Source organism: Nelumbo lutea, chromosome 4, assembly GCF_056320005.1.
Source record: "Nelumbo lutea isolate HS-2025 chromosome 4, American lotus-T2T, whole genome shotgun sequence".
NCBI classification, from domain to species: domain Eukaryota; kingdom Viridiplantae; phylum Streptophyta; class Magnoliopsida; order Proteales; family Nelumbonaceae; genus Nelumbo; species Nelumbo lutea.
The window spans coordinates 47,331,844-47,350,469 of NC_142687.1; the positions used below are offsets into that span (position 1 = coordinate 47,331,844).

At 38.5% G+C, this 18,626-nt stretch overlaps 1 pseudogene; it reads left to right on the forward strand.

Annotated features, from left to right (window-relative positions):
• The first annotated feature begins 11,473 nt into the window (after positions 1-11,473).
• LOC148855610 (lysM domain-containing GPI-anchored protein 1-like) lies at positions 11,474-12,748 on the forward strand (annotated as a pseudogene).
• Positions 12,749-18,626: the final 5,878 nt, after the last annotated feature.

The window sequence follows — 18,626 nt, forward strand, 5'->3', positions numbered from 1 at the left end:
TAATTTTTTGTGTTATTAATAAATTTATGGAAATTTCATGAAGATATTTGGGAAAAATATAAATTAATCAAAATTTGAAAATGTAATTTTTCTCTGCCTATAAAGACTAAATATGTTTTAGATCTATGGATTTATCTATCATATTCATAGAGCAATTGAAATTTCTTCTTTAGTATTTTTTTGATTTTTTATATTTTTAGAATTAAAAAAATAAATAATAATTAATTATATTTTATCATTTTATCACAACAATTGAATATTTATAATTCTATGAATGATCTATCATATCCATAGACCAATTGAAATTTCTTAGTTAATATATTTTTATAATTAAAAAAATAATTAATTAGTTATATTTTATCCTTTGATCACAATGGTTGAATATATTATAATTCTATGGATGATCTATCATATCAATAAAGCAATTGAAATTTTTTCTTTGATAACTATTTTTTGAATATATTATATAATGTTTATTTATTTTTTATAATTTTTGGAAACAAATAATAAGTGATTATTGATTATATTTTCACTTATAATTTGTGCCAATGCATGTTTTAATGAAATTATAATTAAATACAATATATTTCTTCATAAAAGCATTAAAATGTAGGGAGAAGGAAGATTCAGCCTAGGGTCGGAATCTTTAAGCCCAAAGTACAGTTGGGGTGGGTGCTAACTTGGAATTGATGCCAATTCACAGGAGGGAATTTGTGTATAGAGTGGGGGGTTTTTGACATTTTGAATGTTTATAGATTTACAATAGAATTCAAAAATCTGCATTAGGCTTATTTGTACTTTTCTGTATAATATGTTAATTTAATGTATATACACCTCATTATGGTCTTATATTTAGTGTTATTGATGTATTTTTATGATTTATTAAAGTATTTATAGTGTTTCCAAGTGTACCTATACATATCTTAGTTTTTCTCCGATATGCATGTGTATCCAAGGCGTATCCCGATATGTTTCTTTAAATTGCCTTTCCGATACACTTAGTGTTTCCGATACTTTGAACCTTGCCAAAATCACAAAGAGAGGAGAGAGAGAGAGAGAGAGAGAGAGAGAGAGAGAGAGAGAGAGGAAAGAAATGAAAGACACAAAGAGAAACAAGATACAAGATCTCAGATCTAAAATGTCAGATCATAGAGAGATCCAAAAGGTTGCCTCTGCCATTTTTGTTGTCACCACCCTTACCGTCACCATCATGATCTCCAATGAAAGTCGCACCCTCCTCCTCCTCCTCCTCCTTCTTCTTCTTCTTCTTTTTCTTCTTCTTCTTCTTCTTCTTCTTTCCTTTCTTTCCTTTTTCTCCTTCCTTCATTTCCTTCTTTCTCAAAGGATAGCCATCTATTTCTCTCATTTCTCATAAAGTAATGATATATTTACTCTAATATTCCAATCTAAAGGATAATCTATGAAACCACTTGAACCGTTTGACCTAGATGGTCGAATCAATAACCTAGAAACTGGTGGCTATAGCGGTTCCATTTCTAGGTTGACTTTTAAAACCATGCATTAATGCACTACAACAAAAAGGTCTATAGTGGTATTTATTTTTTCCACTATAGATTAATTTATAAGCTACTATGGATATATAGCAGTGTATCCGTGGCATTGTTAGACAGTTTTGTATGCCCTTAGATTCAATCAGAATGATGTACTTTATGAGTTTATTGTAAATGAATAAAAGTGCATATTTGTTTCATGTTCCATTGGTATGTTTCTGTGTAATACCCTTAAACTAGACATTTAGTGAGACTCGTGTTAGTTTAGAATGTTCACAGCCAGTGGGTCGGTCTGTGGAGACCTATCCTGACAAGGCTGACACTGTGGTGCCACCAAGTCGGTTGAGGTGGCCGGTCTCAGCTGCCAGGGTGAGACCCTGGGCACATACAGTGTAGGATTAATTGAATATATGAAATGGACAAGATTTCTAGTATTGCCCTACACCTTGGAGATTGATGGGCAAAACTGGAAAGTTACACCCGACCCCTAGACTCTATTATGATACTACACTAGGTGTCGGATTGGGCTGTCTTTGATATACCAATCAGTGAGACCCTTAGCGGGGGTCAAAACCTGGGTATGTTGGGACAGTCTGAGAATTCATCTGAGTGGGTGATCATAGTGACAGGATCAGCCCCTTTGTCGGACAAAGGTAATGATCGGGGATGCACTCTCACTGATGGAAACCAAGACTGCCAGCAGCCGATTTCAATCGTTGAGATTTGTTTTGCAAAATATATTTTATATGAGATATAAAAGTATATATTTGATGGTTTCTAAAATGTTTGCAAGAAGGATTTAATTCCTGAGATCCATATAAACAGAGAGTGCAACACTGTTCCTTGCAACCGAGGGAGAGGTCCTCTCTTGTCGGGCAGTGTATGATCATTATGGGCTGAGAGGTTAAGTATAAGACCATTGAGGATAATACCTGATGGGCTAATCTTGCATCTGCCCACAGTCCCTGGGTGTTACAAGGTGACTTGGCCTACGGACCACTTAGGGTAAGTGTTGGGCCCATAGAGCCCATTTGATGGGTTTCAGGGGGTGCACTGTCCATAACAGTGTATTCGACCAGGCCTTGTAACAAAGGTGGGCCGAACCCATGTGGCTGATGTGTAGATCAATGCTTGGGTCCCACGCCATACAAGGAAGCCCAACTGGGCAGCAGTTAGGAAGGTTAAGTGAGCACATAAGCTTAATGCGCTTAAAGCCCATTTCAAATTGGGCTATTTAATTAGTTAATTATGGAGCGAATTCTGAGATGGATTAAATGATAGGATTGGGTCTTGACCCTATCCACTCAGAGAGTACAGATCTGAATGTGATTCAGATCTAGAAACCTCCTAATGAGATTAGGAGAAAACTGATCTATTCTTCAGATAACATAAGGGTTTATCCTTATCACCTAAAGATAAGGCTGACTCAAATATGATTTGGATAAGCAGTTCCTGATTGGATTAGGAGCTGATCTTTTAGGTTAACAAAAGAAGGAGGGCGACAGCCTTGAAAATGATTCATTCAGATCTTCTTTAGTGCTGAAAAAAAAAAAGAATGAAGAATTAAGCATCCCTGTAAAATTCTTTCTTGCCGCCTCCCTGTTCTTTCCGCCCTATTTGCCAGTTTGATCTCCAGTTGTGGGAGAAGTCAAGATTCGATCTTGACATTAGTCCTTTTCGAGCTTGTCCAAGTGGGCTAGGTTGAGGCTCATCCGGTCCCCCAGACGACGAAGTGAAGACAGGCATGCAGTGAGAACCATCAGCAAAAGCTACAACAAAGAAAAACAAAAGAACGTTGCGATGAATACAAAAAGCTTACCTCAGCCAAGTGGTGCATCCCCTTGTCAGAGATGGCTCGCAATGAGCTTTGCATCATCCGGAAGTGATCTCTTGAGAGAATCACCCCGCTCACCAGGGCCTGGCTAGCCCCTTCCTCGGTGATAAAGTCCCCCTTGCGAACTGACTATCGAGGGTGGAAGACCTTGGAATAGTGCTCGGCCCCTTCGGCGAGCTCTTGTGCCGATATGGGGGCAGATGAGGGCCCCACGTAATGCTCCTTGGCAGGAGGACCCTTCATCGTGAAGTCCCCGATAGGATGCTTGTTGTGGGTCACCTTCCTACCCACCTCAGCCCCCTTGGCATGCTCCTTTGCAACCTCGATTGGCTTCTTCGTGACCTCGGCTGGCCCCTTCCCTTTGGCTAGGACTTGTGGAGTTGTCTCTTTAGCAAGGACCTTTGGAGCTTCCCCTGTGGTGGGGACCTGTTGTGAAGCTATCCCCTTGGTGGGGGCAGGCGCCCACTCGTTCCTCGCGAGCAAGCCCTCGACGGGCCTCTATGGTGTCTGTGAGCCCGCCTTCTAGTTCACTCGCTACTTCTGCTTGGCACGAGCACACTCTATAAACATTTTTTTGGTGTCTGTATGTACAATTTACATATAAATTCTGGTGTTTATGCATGGTTTTGATGCTGATTTGTGTGAATTCTTACCCCAATTTAGCTTGATTTCAGGAAATTGTCATAGGGGACAAGTCTAGGGAAAAAGATCATAAAATCATGCTAAAGGAGGCCAAATATAAGGTGATACAGCCCAGCTGGGAATAAGGCCCAACTGAGAGGTCAAAGGAGGGCCATTCGGCCCATGCAGCCCATGCTGCACTCTTTGGGAAAGCCCAAAGAGAGAGCACAACCGAAGCTCTCCAATGGAGCCTATCCAGCCCAGCAATAATGAGGCCCATTTTCAGATCAAGAGCAGCCCAAAGTGCAGCCTAAGGAGCCTAAAGGTGGGAAAGTTTCTAGAAGAGAGAAAAGAGGCGTTAAGTGAAAAACAAGGTTAATTAGGTTATTCTGGATAATTTCAGCACCGAATAGTAATTTGGGCATGACTCTCTCATGTGGACTTCGATGGAGATGATTCAAGATGAGTTGGAAAGATAAAGAAAGGCTATAGAACTTTCATGTTTTGAGTTTTGATAAACACATACTGAATTAGGGTCAAAATCGAGCCTGAACTATCCAGAACTGCACTATAGAACTTTCTAGAGGAGAGAACTTTCTAGAGGAGGAAAGGGGCTGATGAGAAAGCTATAAAAGGAGAAGAGAGCCAAGGGAAAAGGGGTCCAACATCTGATTTCAAACTCTCCTTGAGCTCTTGTTCTAAGAGAGAAAAAGAGAGAGAGATAGGCGCAAGAGAGGAGAAGAGAGGAGGAACAAGCAACTTCAAGAGAAGAAGAAGATGAATTCAAAGAGGGAGAAAGCAATTGGAGATCAAGGTTTCATCCTCACTTGATTTCTGCACCATTTGGTAATCGAATTCAGCTAAGATTTATGTAATTTCTCCATCAAATTTTCCTTTCTTGCTGTAATCAAAGCTTGTTTTATGTAAATTCAATTCTGTAATTTGTTTTCTAAGTTCATTCGAGTAAAGTGGATTCAATCTTGAAGTTTCTTATTTGGAATTTTAATTGTGGATTGTTGGTCGAACTGCTAGTCTGAAATCTCAAATCTGAAATTTCAGATCATGAATTTACAAGGTCTGAATTGCTATTTTCCAATCTCAGATCTGTAAATTCAGATCATGAAATAGTGAGATCCGAACTGCTATTCTTTAAAATCAGATCTATGATTTCTGATCATGAACTTGTAATACCTGAATTACTTGAGAAAGAATTTTAGTAGCTTTAATTCAGTCTGGCCGAATTGTTCCTCTTTCTTGGAATTCCTAGAGTGCTTGAGAAAAACTCTAAGAATTCATATCTACCAATCAAGAGCCGAATTGAGTGCAAGGTTAGAGATAACTTGCACAATTCGGTTGGTGTTCATTTAGTTGAGTTGATGATCATCTAACTGAAATGAAGCCCTAGAATTGCTAAATCTAAGTGCATGCATGGGGATTAGATTCTTGCTAGAGATAGAAAAACCGTCACTCATGCATAGATTGAACATGTGCTCGAGAGAAGTTATTCATTGCTTTGAGATTTCACCAAACCAAGGCTGAATCCTATTCTACTCGAATTGCTTAGAAAACTAGTTGCTGAATTTATTTTTCTACACATCTTTAGCTTGTCTCCTCACTTGTATACAAGGTGTTTGGTCCAATGTGTTAAAAATAACTTTGTAGTTTTAATTTCAGTTTTTCATTAGTTTTACATTTCGGCTGATGAGATAACAATAAATTGATTTATTACTAGTAGTTGCTACATAAGTCCTCATGGGAACGATACTCTACTCACTACTCTATTACTTGAACGGCTAGTGCACTTGCTAGTGTCACAATGAGCTACACATCATAGAACAAGGACGAGGAGCAACGTGTTAAGGAACTATTGGACCTCTCCTATCGAGGGGGGCTAGGCTGAGCCCCACAAACACTAATAGAACCTCCTCCCCACCAATGGCTCGGCTTGGATTGTCCCCATCCCAAGTAGGTGGCCTACGTTAGTGGCCTCCTCGTCCCGGAGTGGAGGGGGACACTTGTCAACTACTACACTGGCCTCTCCCCACCTTGACCTGAACCTCCAACCTTCGGGGCAAGAAACATAAAAATACTTGTCCTTCCAACCATGGATGAACGAAGGGTTGTAAACTGGTCTTCCCCTCCGATGATGGAAGTAGTACATACTGGCCTCGGAAACATGCTTCCTCGGTACAAACATGGCATAAAACTTCTTTGACTCAACTGCACATCCCGAAGCCAAGCCCAAACTATCATGGCTATAATGGTCCTAAGGGCGTTGGGGATGAGCTGGCTGATAGTGATGTCATACCACTCCAACAACTCAGAGATTAAAGGAAGAAGGGGAAACCTAAGGCCAGACTCCAAAAAATGCTTGTATATGCAGATTTCCCCCTCATTAGGGCAACACGGTCGCTTGTCGATGCTAGCAACCCTAAGTCTGTATGACTAAGGTATGTGGAACCTCCTGGCTAAATACTTGACCTGGTCCACCTCTAAGGAGCTATCGAACTCCGAGCGTGGGAGGTCAGCTGTGGCCACCCTTCAGGCAGCGCTCCCAGCCACAGGTCCCAGGATGGTCTCTGGGACTAGCTCCCCCTCGACCTATGAGGACCCTTCGGGCTCCCTCGGCGATACTGATGCGGCACTCTCATGGGGAGAGTCATTGCCTCGGTGGCACCCCCAAAGGTTACTCTTTCCCTTAGCACTATCATCACCTGCCTAAAGGGAACAACAGCTAGAGGACCCAAGGAAGAGAGAGGAGAAGAGCTCCCCTCTGAACCATTTGGAAGTTCATAGCACTTAGGACCAAAGTCGAAAAAAGACATGTTTTCAAGGAATTACCTAGAAGATGGAGGAAAAAAGTGAAAAGATGAAGTTTGTTGTCAAAGGTCTAGGAGCAATTCACTCGATAACAAGAGCGCCTAGAGACAAATGATGGAACAACCACAACTGTGTCCTCTATTTATAAGAGAATAGACAACTCAGATCATGCCTAATCCAATGGCTGCTAGTCTCCTGCCTCCGCTGCCCATCCAGGATGTGACACCCGTCGCTTGACCTCGGGAGACGAAATGATGCTTGACTGATGCTTAGCTTCGGGGAGATGAAACGGCATCTGCCAACTGATGCCCAGCCTCAAGGAAATGAAATGACGTCGGGTGATCCAATGGGTCCATTCGCCGCAACCCACCGGCCTGCACGAACGGACCAGGACGACACATGAACTGGTTCACTCGAAGGCAACTTGATGGTGAGATAAGGAGACATATTGGGAATAGAGTTCATGGCCACCTTAGTGGTCATGTTCTGAAGGTCAAACAAATTAGAGCTCACAACTTCAAACAAATCAGCACTGTTTGCAGCCATAGTGGACCTTCAAGTCTTGGCTCTAATACCAAGTTAAAGAAGGAACGAGAGCAATTCTAAACAATGTAAGAATTTGTATTCCTTGTATATATCAACCAAGGTGTTTAGGGTACAATATATATATATATATACACAAAAGAATAAAATAATAATGAAAAGCAAGAAGAGAATAGGCAATTACCTATGTATAATATTTCTTAAATGGTTTTTCCCTATTTAGTTGTTTCTAAACATGGGTGAGAGCTTCCATTGGTAACTTCTAAACTTGAGCGAGAACCACCATTGGTAAATTCTAAACTTGGGTGAGAACCTCCATTGGTAACTTGCATTTCCTTAATACTCTGGAACCATTATATTTATGCTTCTCTTTGCACGCATGGCTCGGTTTTCATGCATGTCTAATCAATCCACAAAAAGTATAGAAACGGGGTAGCCTCTCATTGGAACTTGGAAGTGCAAAACCAGGTGCAGAATGGTAAACGGGTAAGTGCTTTGGGGACATGAATATTTTATCCCATACAAGGAGGATAAGGGGTGTGGAAGTGGCCAAGTAAGTTGGATTTTATTAGAAATAAAGATATGATCAATGTTTGTAGTTTGGAAGAAGTGACTTGCTATGGTCCTTGTTAGAATAGTAATAGAAGGAATGGTTTGGGCAATGTCAAGGAAAGGCTTGATTTGGATCTATGTAACAGTTGGTGGAGATTTTATTTTAAGGATGATAACATGATTCATCAAAGGTAGTTTTGATTATTTAGCCAATGGTGTTTGAGCTAGTTAGAGGAATAATTAAAAGGCATTTTAGATTGAGAATATTTGGTCTACCCATTAAAGATTGTGGAAAAATCATGAAGGGTATTTGGAAGGAGGTTGTGAGAGGTAACCATCAAATAGGTGAACTTACTAGGGTGAGTATTACCTAGGAAACACTTACTTTTGCTCTTTTGATTCCAAAATAAATTAGACAATGACTTTTTTATCCACAAAAAGTCATTATATGGCCAAAATTGTCCCAACACATTTTTTATCAATTTTCCCCTAGGTGGGAAGATGAGTACCATTTACCCAACAAAGCAACAGGTCCCACATGAATCCAAAAAATGAGCATGAAAAAGCGGTCAATGGAAACCACAATCCCGTTGATAGACTTTCCTCCCCCGGGTTCAGAATTCTAGAAATAAATGGGTCCTAAGGAAAAAATGTATAAATCTTAGAAATACTATAAAAATTAGAATTGAGAAGCATTTGATAAAGTCCAAGAAAAAATTCAAACCAAATAAGAGAAAACATGCCTTTCAAAGAAGAACTTGGAACCTACCGTATAAGGGTCAATTAGAGGTTTTTGGAACCTACCTTATAGGAGGGTTAGTTCTAGCCTTGATGGTTCTAGGGTCAATTCCAGGGTCTATCCATTGAATCTTTTTTTGAATAATTATTCCATAACATTAAGAATCAAATTAAATAAGGGAAAATCTCTTAAACTGCCCCTAAGTTTTAGTAAATTGACTTACTCACTTAAAGTACCCCAAAATTTTCTGACAATTGACTAAATATTCCCTGTTGTTAGCATCTATTAATGAAAAGACTATTTTACCCTTCATTCTTCTTTAAATTTTCAAAAAGAAACATTTAAATAAACTTGCAACATTTGAAAAACACCTTGATGGTCTTGATTTAACAATAACACCTTGTCAGTCTTCTCCTCATCGTAAACTTTCTCCATTGGCAAAGCTGTCCAATGGATAGAGATGTTCAACAAACCATCTACAACCCAAAAACTAGATGGGATCATCTCCATTTATTGCTACGAGTACCTCTGAACAGTTGAACAAGGGGGGATCATCTCCCACCCAAAAAAATAGATTTTGAGGATGTCATCCTAGCTCTTACTAGCTCCATGTCCATCTGCTTCAATATCACAAGAAACGATGGAGAAATTCCATTTTATTTTCTTAACCTTCAAGTGAGTAAAGGTTTAAGGTTGTATTCTTGTCTACAAGGTGGATGTTAGTTTTATTTTGAAATTTGAAGAATAATGGGGGACAAAATCAACTACAAGAGGGTAATATTGGGTTTTAAAAAGATTCCATATGTCGCATGGCATCACATGTGAACGGCAAGGGAAGATTTAGTCAATTGTCAATAAAGTTAGGAGTACTTTAAGGCAATTCTTAAACCATAGCAATAGAGTTAATCAATTTCCTAAGACTTAGGAGTTATTTTAATAGATGTGCCCATTAAATAAGTATATATGTTGTTGAGTTTAATATAGTCCTAGTTCTGTTTTAAACTTTAAGAATTATAAATTATGAATGTGATATAATTACATAATCACAAATTACATCATTGAATATTTGTTTTCTAGATTTCAAGCTCATTGAATATTTGGTCGAACCGAGCTCAAACTAGGAAGTAGAGTTTGACTCAAACTTAAGCTTAATAGTATTTTAGTTGAACCGAGTCAAGACATACAAAAATTCAAATTCAGCTTGGCTCGGTTTGACTGCAAAAATGCTTATATGCAGAATATACAAAATTCCTAGTTAAAGGTTTACATCAATGATACTAAGGGTTTGTTTGGCATCAATGTCGTTGCTCCAGAAAACGGTGACACATCAGTGCCACATCGGAAAAAATGGTGCTCCAAGAAACACCTTCTTGTTTGGAACCGTTTTTCCATAAAAAGCGGTGCTCCAAGCCACACCTTGGAAATTGGGAAGGCGTGGCTTGGAGCAACACCAAATTTGGCATTTCTTGGAGCTGCAGCTCGTTGCTGCCTACAAGGACATCAGGTGGCAGTGACAGGGACATGACGTGGCATTGGGTAATAAGTACCAGTGTTGAAAACATTTCCTAGAGCATTCGTACCAAACAAAAAACGTTGCAATTGCTCCAGAAAATGTCCTACCTGGCAGCAGCATTTCCAAACAAAAAAAAAAAAAAGACATCGTTTTCTCAGAAAACAGTGCTTCCAACCCACATATCAGCATCACCATCAAAACACGGTGCTATATCTGCAACTTCGATGCCAAACAACTAAATAACTTTATCAGCTTTTTAATACATTGGGCTTAATAGGCCACTTGAGCCCTTTGCCCTTTGTGGTTGTTTTGAAATAGAAAACCAAATGACCAACCCAAGCCTAAGCCTGACCAGAGTATGCCAATTTTCAGTTCAAGTGGGCCTGGACTGGAAAGATCGGGCTAGACCTCAGGTCTGATTTAGGCACAAGCCTTAGACCCAATATTTAGGTTTGGGCCTGGGTTCACTTAAACCAGCCCGATTTACACCCCTATTCACTCATTAGTCATGATTAGTTACCTAGCCAGGTTTGCATACTTGTATCACACCAAATCTCGACTCAAGTTTTATATGCAAGGTAGGTGTCAAGCTTTATTCCAGAGTAATCATAAGAGCTCTTAATGTTTGGAATGCTTATGTTAAAATAAGTGTTTATTCTTCAGCATCCAACTTTTTTAAATGCTTATTTTAAAAGATAGGGTAAATTACAAAGACCCCCTGTACTATGGGGTCTGTGACAAAGACCCCCCTATACTTTACTTTATTTTGCGACGAAGACCCCCTATACTATGACCGTGAGACAAAAACCCCTTTCCATTAACCTTTCATCCAAAAATTCCATTATGATATTTTTAATCCCCATACTACCCTTATAATAACTAGATGAGAAAAACACTATTCATCTTCCCCGACCTTAGGATACTACCTTCCGTCCCGTCCCGTCCAAAAATGCAAAAGATTGAGGCTAACTGTGGCAAAATCAAAATAGCTCTCAGGAAGCTTACAATTATCGATTCAAATGTGAGGTAGATAGAGTAGGCTACTACGATTCCTTCAAACGCCAAGAAGGCGAGAAAGATTTCTTGGCCAATGTGACCAGGCTCGAGTTAGTAGGGATGTGGGATGAGATTATTGAGATGCTAAAGACGTATTAACTGCCCGATGACTTTGAGATTAAGCCGGATTGGGTTGAGCTGAGGACAACGTTCCGATGCCTTGTGGAGCCTTTGGAAACCAATGAACACAATACATCTATTCATTGCTTCTCTTAGATCTGTGAAACCATTTACAGAATTACAGTTATAGAGAGGAGAGACACTCACTGATACGAGATCATACGATGGGAATTCTAGTGCAACCACTTGCTATTCTACTCATCTCCCTCTTCCTTGTCTTCCCTCCCAAAACTTGTGCAAAATTTGTGATTGAACCATGTAAGTCCTCTGACTCCTGTACCTCTCTACTCTCCTATCTCCTCCCTTGGGACTCCAAGCTCTCAGATTGCATCTTGGTTCCAAGTAAATGTACTCGACATCTTAGGCTCAAACTCGCTTGACCCAACAATGTCATTCCCTAAGAATCGAATCCTCCCCAAAATTTCTGTCATCAGAATACCCATTTCGTGCTCCTGTGTGGATGACATCCGTCATTTCGTATTGACATCTTATACGGTTCGAGCTGCAGACACAATCGAGTCAATATTGATTGGTTATGGTGGGCTGGCCAATGCAGAGCAGATCAGGAGCATTAATGGGTTGATGGCCAGGGACGACGACTGGTGGTCAAAGCCTTGTAATTCCATTGTCGTGCACATGCTTCAATAACACTAGTAATGGCATTACACAGTTTACTTGTCATATTTAGTGCATGCAGGGGAGAGCTTAAGCAGCATCGGAGCGATGTATGGTACGACTGTAGCAAAGTTGGTGGGCCATTAATGGCCTGCCACAAGTGACAGTTGATCCAAGAGACATTGTAGCAGTTCCTATTCAAGGTTAGTTTAATTAACCACTTAAATTCTTCATCCTACTTCTCTACAACTCACAATTGGTAGTATTGTTCATTGTTTAGGCTTTCGCATCATTAAGCCTTGTAAATTGTCTGAGGACTCTGTTTTTCCATCTAACCCAAAACAATGAGTTGAGTTATTGGGTTGTAGCTCTTCGGAACTTCAGATGGTCATTCCACCTAGATTTCTAACTAGAAACCTAACTGGTAGTTGGCTAGATGCCTAGAAATTCTAGATTTCCAACTAGAACGTCGGTAGCTACCATTGTTGCAGGACTTGTTGATGGCAAAGGAAGGATTAGCAGCGGCGACGGGGTCTTTAGGTAGGGACGTGATGCCGACTCCAACTCCGCAAGTGTTGCAGGGGAGGCGGCTCCGGCTCTGGCTCTGCAAGCGCTGTAGGAGGAGAGTCTTCGGCTCGGTCAACTACAAGTCCTTCCGTCCTTTTTTTCTTCCTCTCCTGGTTGCCATGGAAGCAGAAGAAGTCGATGATGAGGATGAGGAAAAGATCGAAGACAGAGAAGACCGAGAAGAGAAGAAAGGGAAGATGAGAAATGGATTTCCTCCATCCTTTCATTTTGAAGAGTTGGGAGAGAGAAAGAAGTGAGGGGAGGGAAAAGAAGAGAAGAAAGGGAAAACAATAGGTTAAATAGATTTTAAGAGAAAAAGGGCAAAAAAAGAAAATAGAAAAAGTTTAGTAAGGTATTTTAGTAATTTAATGCATTCTATCATTTGAGTTAAGGTGAAGTCTTTGTCTCATAGTCACAGCACAGGGGGGTCTTTGTAGCAAAACAAAGTATAGGGGGTCATTGTCACAGACCCCATAGTACAGTGGGGTCTTTGTAATTTACCCTAAAAAATAAGTACTTATTTCATATTGGGTGTTTAGTAGTTTTTTTTTCAATAAGCACTTAAATAAGCATTTTGTCATTTTTTTTTCAAATTTTATGAAAGCACTTTTACAAAAATATTTTTATGAAAGCACTTTATAAAAGTACTTTTACAAAGCACTTTTTTGAAAGTACTTTTGTGAGTATTTTAATAAAATCACATTATGAAAGTACTTTTATAAAAACACTTTTATAAATGTACTTTTAGGGAAGTACTTTTATAAAAATACTTTTACGAAAGCACTTTTCTGAAAGTACTTTTATGGCTTTTTTATGGAAATACTTTTATGAAAACACTTTTGCAAACTGAATCAATACCATCAGTTTTTCCATTTCTCCAAACCAAAACTGAATCGATACCATCGGTTAACCGGTCTGTCGGTTTCATTTTTTGACCAATTCAGCTCTTTGGTTTTTTATATTTATAATATATGTTATATAAATATATGTACAATATTATATTATAAATAATAAATGATATATAATATATTATAAATATTATAAAAATATATAATATATTTATAAATAGATTATTGTAAATATAATATATGTACATATTTATATATAATATATAGAAAATATGTGACATATATTAAATATATATAAAATATACATATTAGTTTTCTTGTAGGTTAACCAAAAACTTAACCAGTCCTTCGATTTTTCAAAAACACCAAACCGAAACTGAACTGATCGATTCTGTTAATCACATTTTCTGGTTTGGTTTTCTCGATTCGGTTCAATTTTTCGATTTTTCATGGACAGCCCTATTTGCAACTGTATATTGAAAATATGGAGACGTTTCCAATGAGGCTGTGAAGGACCAAATCCAATCTTATGATGAAGGGTGATCATAGCCGGGCTTAGCACCTATCATAGGGGTTATAGTCCAGGCCTGGTCCTGCTTGAACCCCAGGCCTAGAATTTAAGCTTCGGTTCAAGTATGTACAAGTCTGGGGCAGGTTTGAAGTATTAGGCTTAGGTCTGGCCCTAAAATTTAGGGCTTGACAGGAAATTATTTAGCTTAAGCATAGGCCTAGAATGATCACCCCCGGTTCTGATGGAAAACATATGTCCGTCCTATGTTATAATATACCAGTGAGATAAGATTAGCTGAACATGATAGCTGTTCAACAGGCTGTAACTGTAACTACAAGAAACTACAACTATTCATTGGTTTCACAGCCATCCGGTTCAGATAATCCAAATTATATACAAGTGTGGTAATGATGCTGAACATCTACAATTTTTTTTTCTTGCATAGTTGTATGTACCTCCCAGATATCTCATTTCTTATGATGCACAAAGTGTCAACTTTTTGTGGACCCCATCTGGGCCGACTTCCGGCCCATGAAGCACACAACTGTGTCCTAGAAGAAAAGAGGTGCCACCATTTTTACTACAGCTTTTTAGAGAAACCATTGTAAGGTTAGCATAACCCCCATTGAAATTGAGGCATAGCTCTCTCTTGATCCATGAGACAGAAAATTAGGCTGTGTTTGGTTTGAAGGAAAAGGTAGGGAATGGGATGGAGTAATTAACCATCATCAGTCTACAATCTATTATTTTTACAAGGCCACAAGACTCACAACTTGAGTTCTCTTATATATAAAAGAGAAGACAACTGTAGGGCAGCCTTGTTTAGTTTGAAAATATAATGGCAATGGCTGCTTTCAGGCCTCACCTTTCCTCCAGAAATGTTTAATATTTAAAGATATATCTTCTAATTGACAGTTACAGATGCCAAGAAGCAAAAACAAAAACAAAAGGGTTTAATTTGTCAGCTGAATGAATCCACTATGTACCTTCCATCTGAAAAGATCCTCACTGAAAACATCTCTGATAGACCATGAGAAAACCACGTCTACCAAGTCTTCCTGCATAAGATTATTCTGACGACCACGCAACAGTGGTCCCTTTCCACCACGACTTCTCTTCATTTCTTACTTTCTTTCTTTTTCCTCTCTGGGTTGTTCTTCTCGATCCCTATATTCTATTACATTTTCGGATCATAAAACTTCAGTATTACTTTTACATAGAAACCGGCTCCAAATGTATAAATATTAACAGAGAAAACTAAAACCAAAGACAGCTTTGCTCTGATTGATAATGAAATATAATTGAAGCTAAAGAAATCAACCGAGCAAACATACAGGCAATATTGAAGTTCAATACGATGAGTTTGGGATGAAGTTCAATTTTTCCACCAAGGAAAGCAGTGATTAGTGAATCAGCAGCTATCAACAGAGAAGTTGTGCTTGTCTTAAGCCGTTACCCCTCAGAGAAATGAAATGACTCTCCTAAGTAGTTAATTAGACCGCCATTTGGCTTATATATAACAACTCATGATGTTATAATCAAATACCAAAATTTTGAAAACCAGATAAGAATTAAAAAAAATGGGTAAAATACATTGACAATCATAAAAACCTCCCCTATAGTTTCATTTTAACAAATATGTCCCCTAAACTTTTGAGAAACTCAACAAAAACTTCTCTTGTGTCACTATCTTAGATGGAAAACGTTATTTTGATGCACCAGTTTTTTCTAAATATCCATTCTACCCTTTCATAAATATTTTACATACAAAATTACTGAAATAATCTCATTTTAAAAGAGGTTTTTGTTTAGTTAAAATGGGGTTATTCCAGTAATTTTGTATGTCAAATAATTTATAAAAGGGTAGAATGGATATTTAGAAAAGAACTGATGCATGAATCTAACATTTTCTGTCTGGGACAGTGATGAAAGGGAGGTTTTTGTTGAGTTTCTCAAAAGTTTAGGGGAGGTATTTATTAAAATTAAACTATAAGGGAGGCTTTATGATTGCTAGAAACTTCAGGGGAGGCTTTTGTATTATACCCAAAAAAACAATAGAATTTTTTTGGCATATCTCCAATATTATGTATGATCACATTAATTAAAGTAAGTATGATATATAAGAAGTATTTTCATTAATGATGGAAGTGGCTTGGCCATATTGAGTTTTGTAGCTCAATTTTTGGATAGATATATAGGTTGATAATATATCATAAAATGTTGGACAAACTTAAATTGCATCAGATCAGTACCCGAGGCCTCAACCTAAGCCCAATCTAAGTTTAGTTAATGCCCGAGTTTTTTTTTTGCTCAAACCTATCTTAAAGTTAAAAAACTCAAACCCAACCTATGCAAAAGTTTTGATTGAATCAGGTCGGTCTTAAATTGGATACGCCCAACTTGCACCCTTGGCTCTATTGCTTGAAATTATTTTAACAAATCCCATGCATGACAAAGGTCCCCACTAGTATATAATAACTAAAGTAAGTATGAAAATAAGAAGTATTTTCATTAATGATAGAAATGAAATGCTAAATTTAATACAAACCCGAAAATAAAACCATTATCTTGTTTAAGTGTCAGTTCAATGGTTCAACCACTCAAGCCAAATAAATCAACTCATAATGTCATAGTTAATAAAATTTTTAAAATTAAAAGTTAAAAAATATTATAAAAAATACAAAAAAAAAACAAATATTTAAAAATTTACATAAAATAGTGAGGATTTTTAGGCCATAGGGGGGGCATGGCTCCCCTGGGTCCCCCTGGCTCCGCCCCTTATCGTATGGGAGATGATCCCCCACTCATTTCAAATCTCTCTCTAGGTCCAATAAAGATGCCGAGGCGTGAATTGTCTTAGATTAACAAAAGTTATGAAACAGAGGTTAATTGTTGAGACTTGAGAGAAAGAGGTTTCTTAAACGCGAAGGAAATAAAGAATAAAAAAAGGAATGTCAACCTAGAGTCACGATCACATGCCAACAAAATACGTTCCAATATCTTTTCAACATTATCTGACACCACATGTTTAGGGGTGCAAATAGATTACATGAAATTCGAATTTGGATATATCTGAATTCGATCCCATAATACATATCCAAAATCCAACCCGATCAAATCTCACAAATGGTGATTTGAATCCGGTTAAGGATGTTGGATATCTGAATCTGAATGATCTTATTCAAAATCTAAAAAGATCAATAAATTATTAAAAGAAAAATATAATAATTTTTATAAAGAATAAAATATAAGTATCTTTCTCAACTATTTTCATCATCTATATTGATGTATACATGTCTTTATAAAAAAAATAGAAAAACGTAATATAAAAATATTTATAAATAATATATATATATATATGGCGGATCAGATAGGGGGCGATTTGAATTTGATTCGATTTTCAATCGAATCAAAGATTATGCTTGTTTGGACTATGCATGATCCTAGAAATAATGCTTACAACAAGCATTATATCTGGTCTTCAATGACTAAGGAATAACAGATCTTCAACCATGCTTCTAAAATACTTCTCATCACATTTCTCCACACCATTAGTCAAGGAAAGCTTCTCATTCACATTCATACGAGTCTTAATAAGTTTATAGTTTGACATGCCAAACATTCTCAAGATATTTACAGTATATTTTCTTTGATAAATAAAAATTTCAATACCATCTTGAACAACCTGACTTTCAAGTAAATACTGCAATAATCCCAAATCTATCATTTCAAAATTATGCATTGATGAGGGGTAATTTCGCACGACCTAGTAAGTAGAGGTCACATGAACACGATCTGCCAAAGAATGACAACTCGACAAGAGAAGTCTAGTCAGCAGTTTTGGGAGCTTGGGTTTTCGGGCACCCCGGTACAAAGTCACCTTGGTATAGAGGCACCTTGGCACCTAAGCCAGTTCAAGGCCCAGGAACCGAAGTGACACGTAAGCGACTTCAGAAGCTTCTCAACGGACTCTGAACCCCTCGGGATCACGCCACATAACGGCAGGCCTTATCCTCTCCCTGCCCGGATCAGGCAGTAACGATAGACTTCATTGACTGATACATTACTCCCCGTCTAAAGCAGAAACGGATCTCATCTGCTTAGGGCAAGGATTCCAGAATCGTTTCGTGAGACCCACGGCAGCTCCATATAAGGGCATCAACCCCCTCCATGGCCCAGGTACGCACGATTATTTACATCCAAGCTCTCTAGCTTTCAAGCCTTTAGCTCGCAACCACAACAAGAATACTAATTTAAGCATCAAAGCGACTTCACCGGGTCATCCATCCCAGTCTCTCTGATCTTTGTTTTGCAGTTTGATCCAGCTCGCCTCGTGAACAGTGTCTAGTCATCCATCCAGCTAGGATCTTTCAGATCGCGCATCATCAATTGGCGCCGTCTGTGGAAAATGATCGAAAGGTCATCCCAATCCTAGTCACAATCTCAATCCCAATCTCAACCTCAATGGCATCTTCCAACCACAACAGAAAAAACGACATGAACGTCACTGAGGGGCAAAAGCAACAAACAGTCACTCCCTAGGGTCCCTCGATGACCATCAGCCAGTTCACCATCCCCTTGACTGTCTCCAGGTTCTGTCACTATCCGTGTCGCACACTACCCAACAGGTAAGTGTCTCGCTCCCACAAGTGAACGCCACATTCTCGGAGCCTTCTGTGATTCCCCCTTGGGTCGAGCACTCCCAGTTTAACGACCCTGTCCAAAGCGTCCGTACAATATATATTTAAATGCAGTAGATCCACCAATTCCAACAGT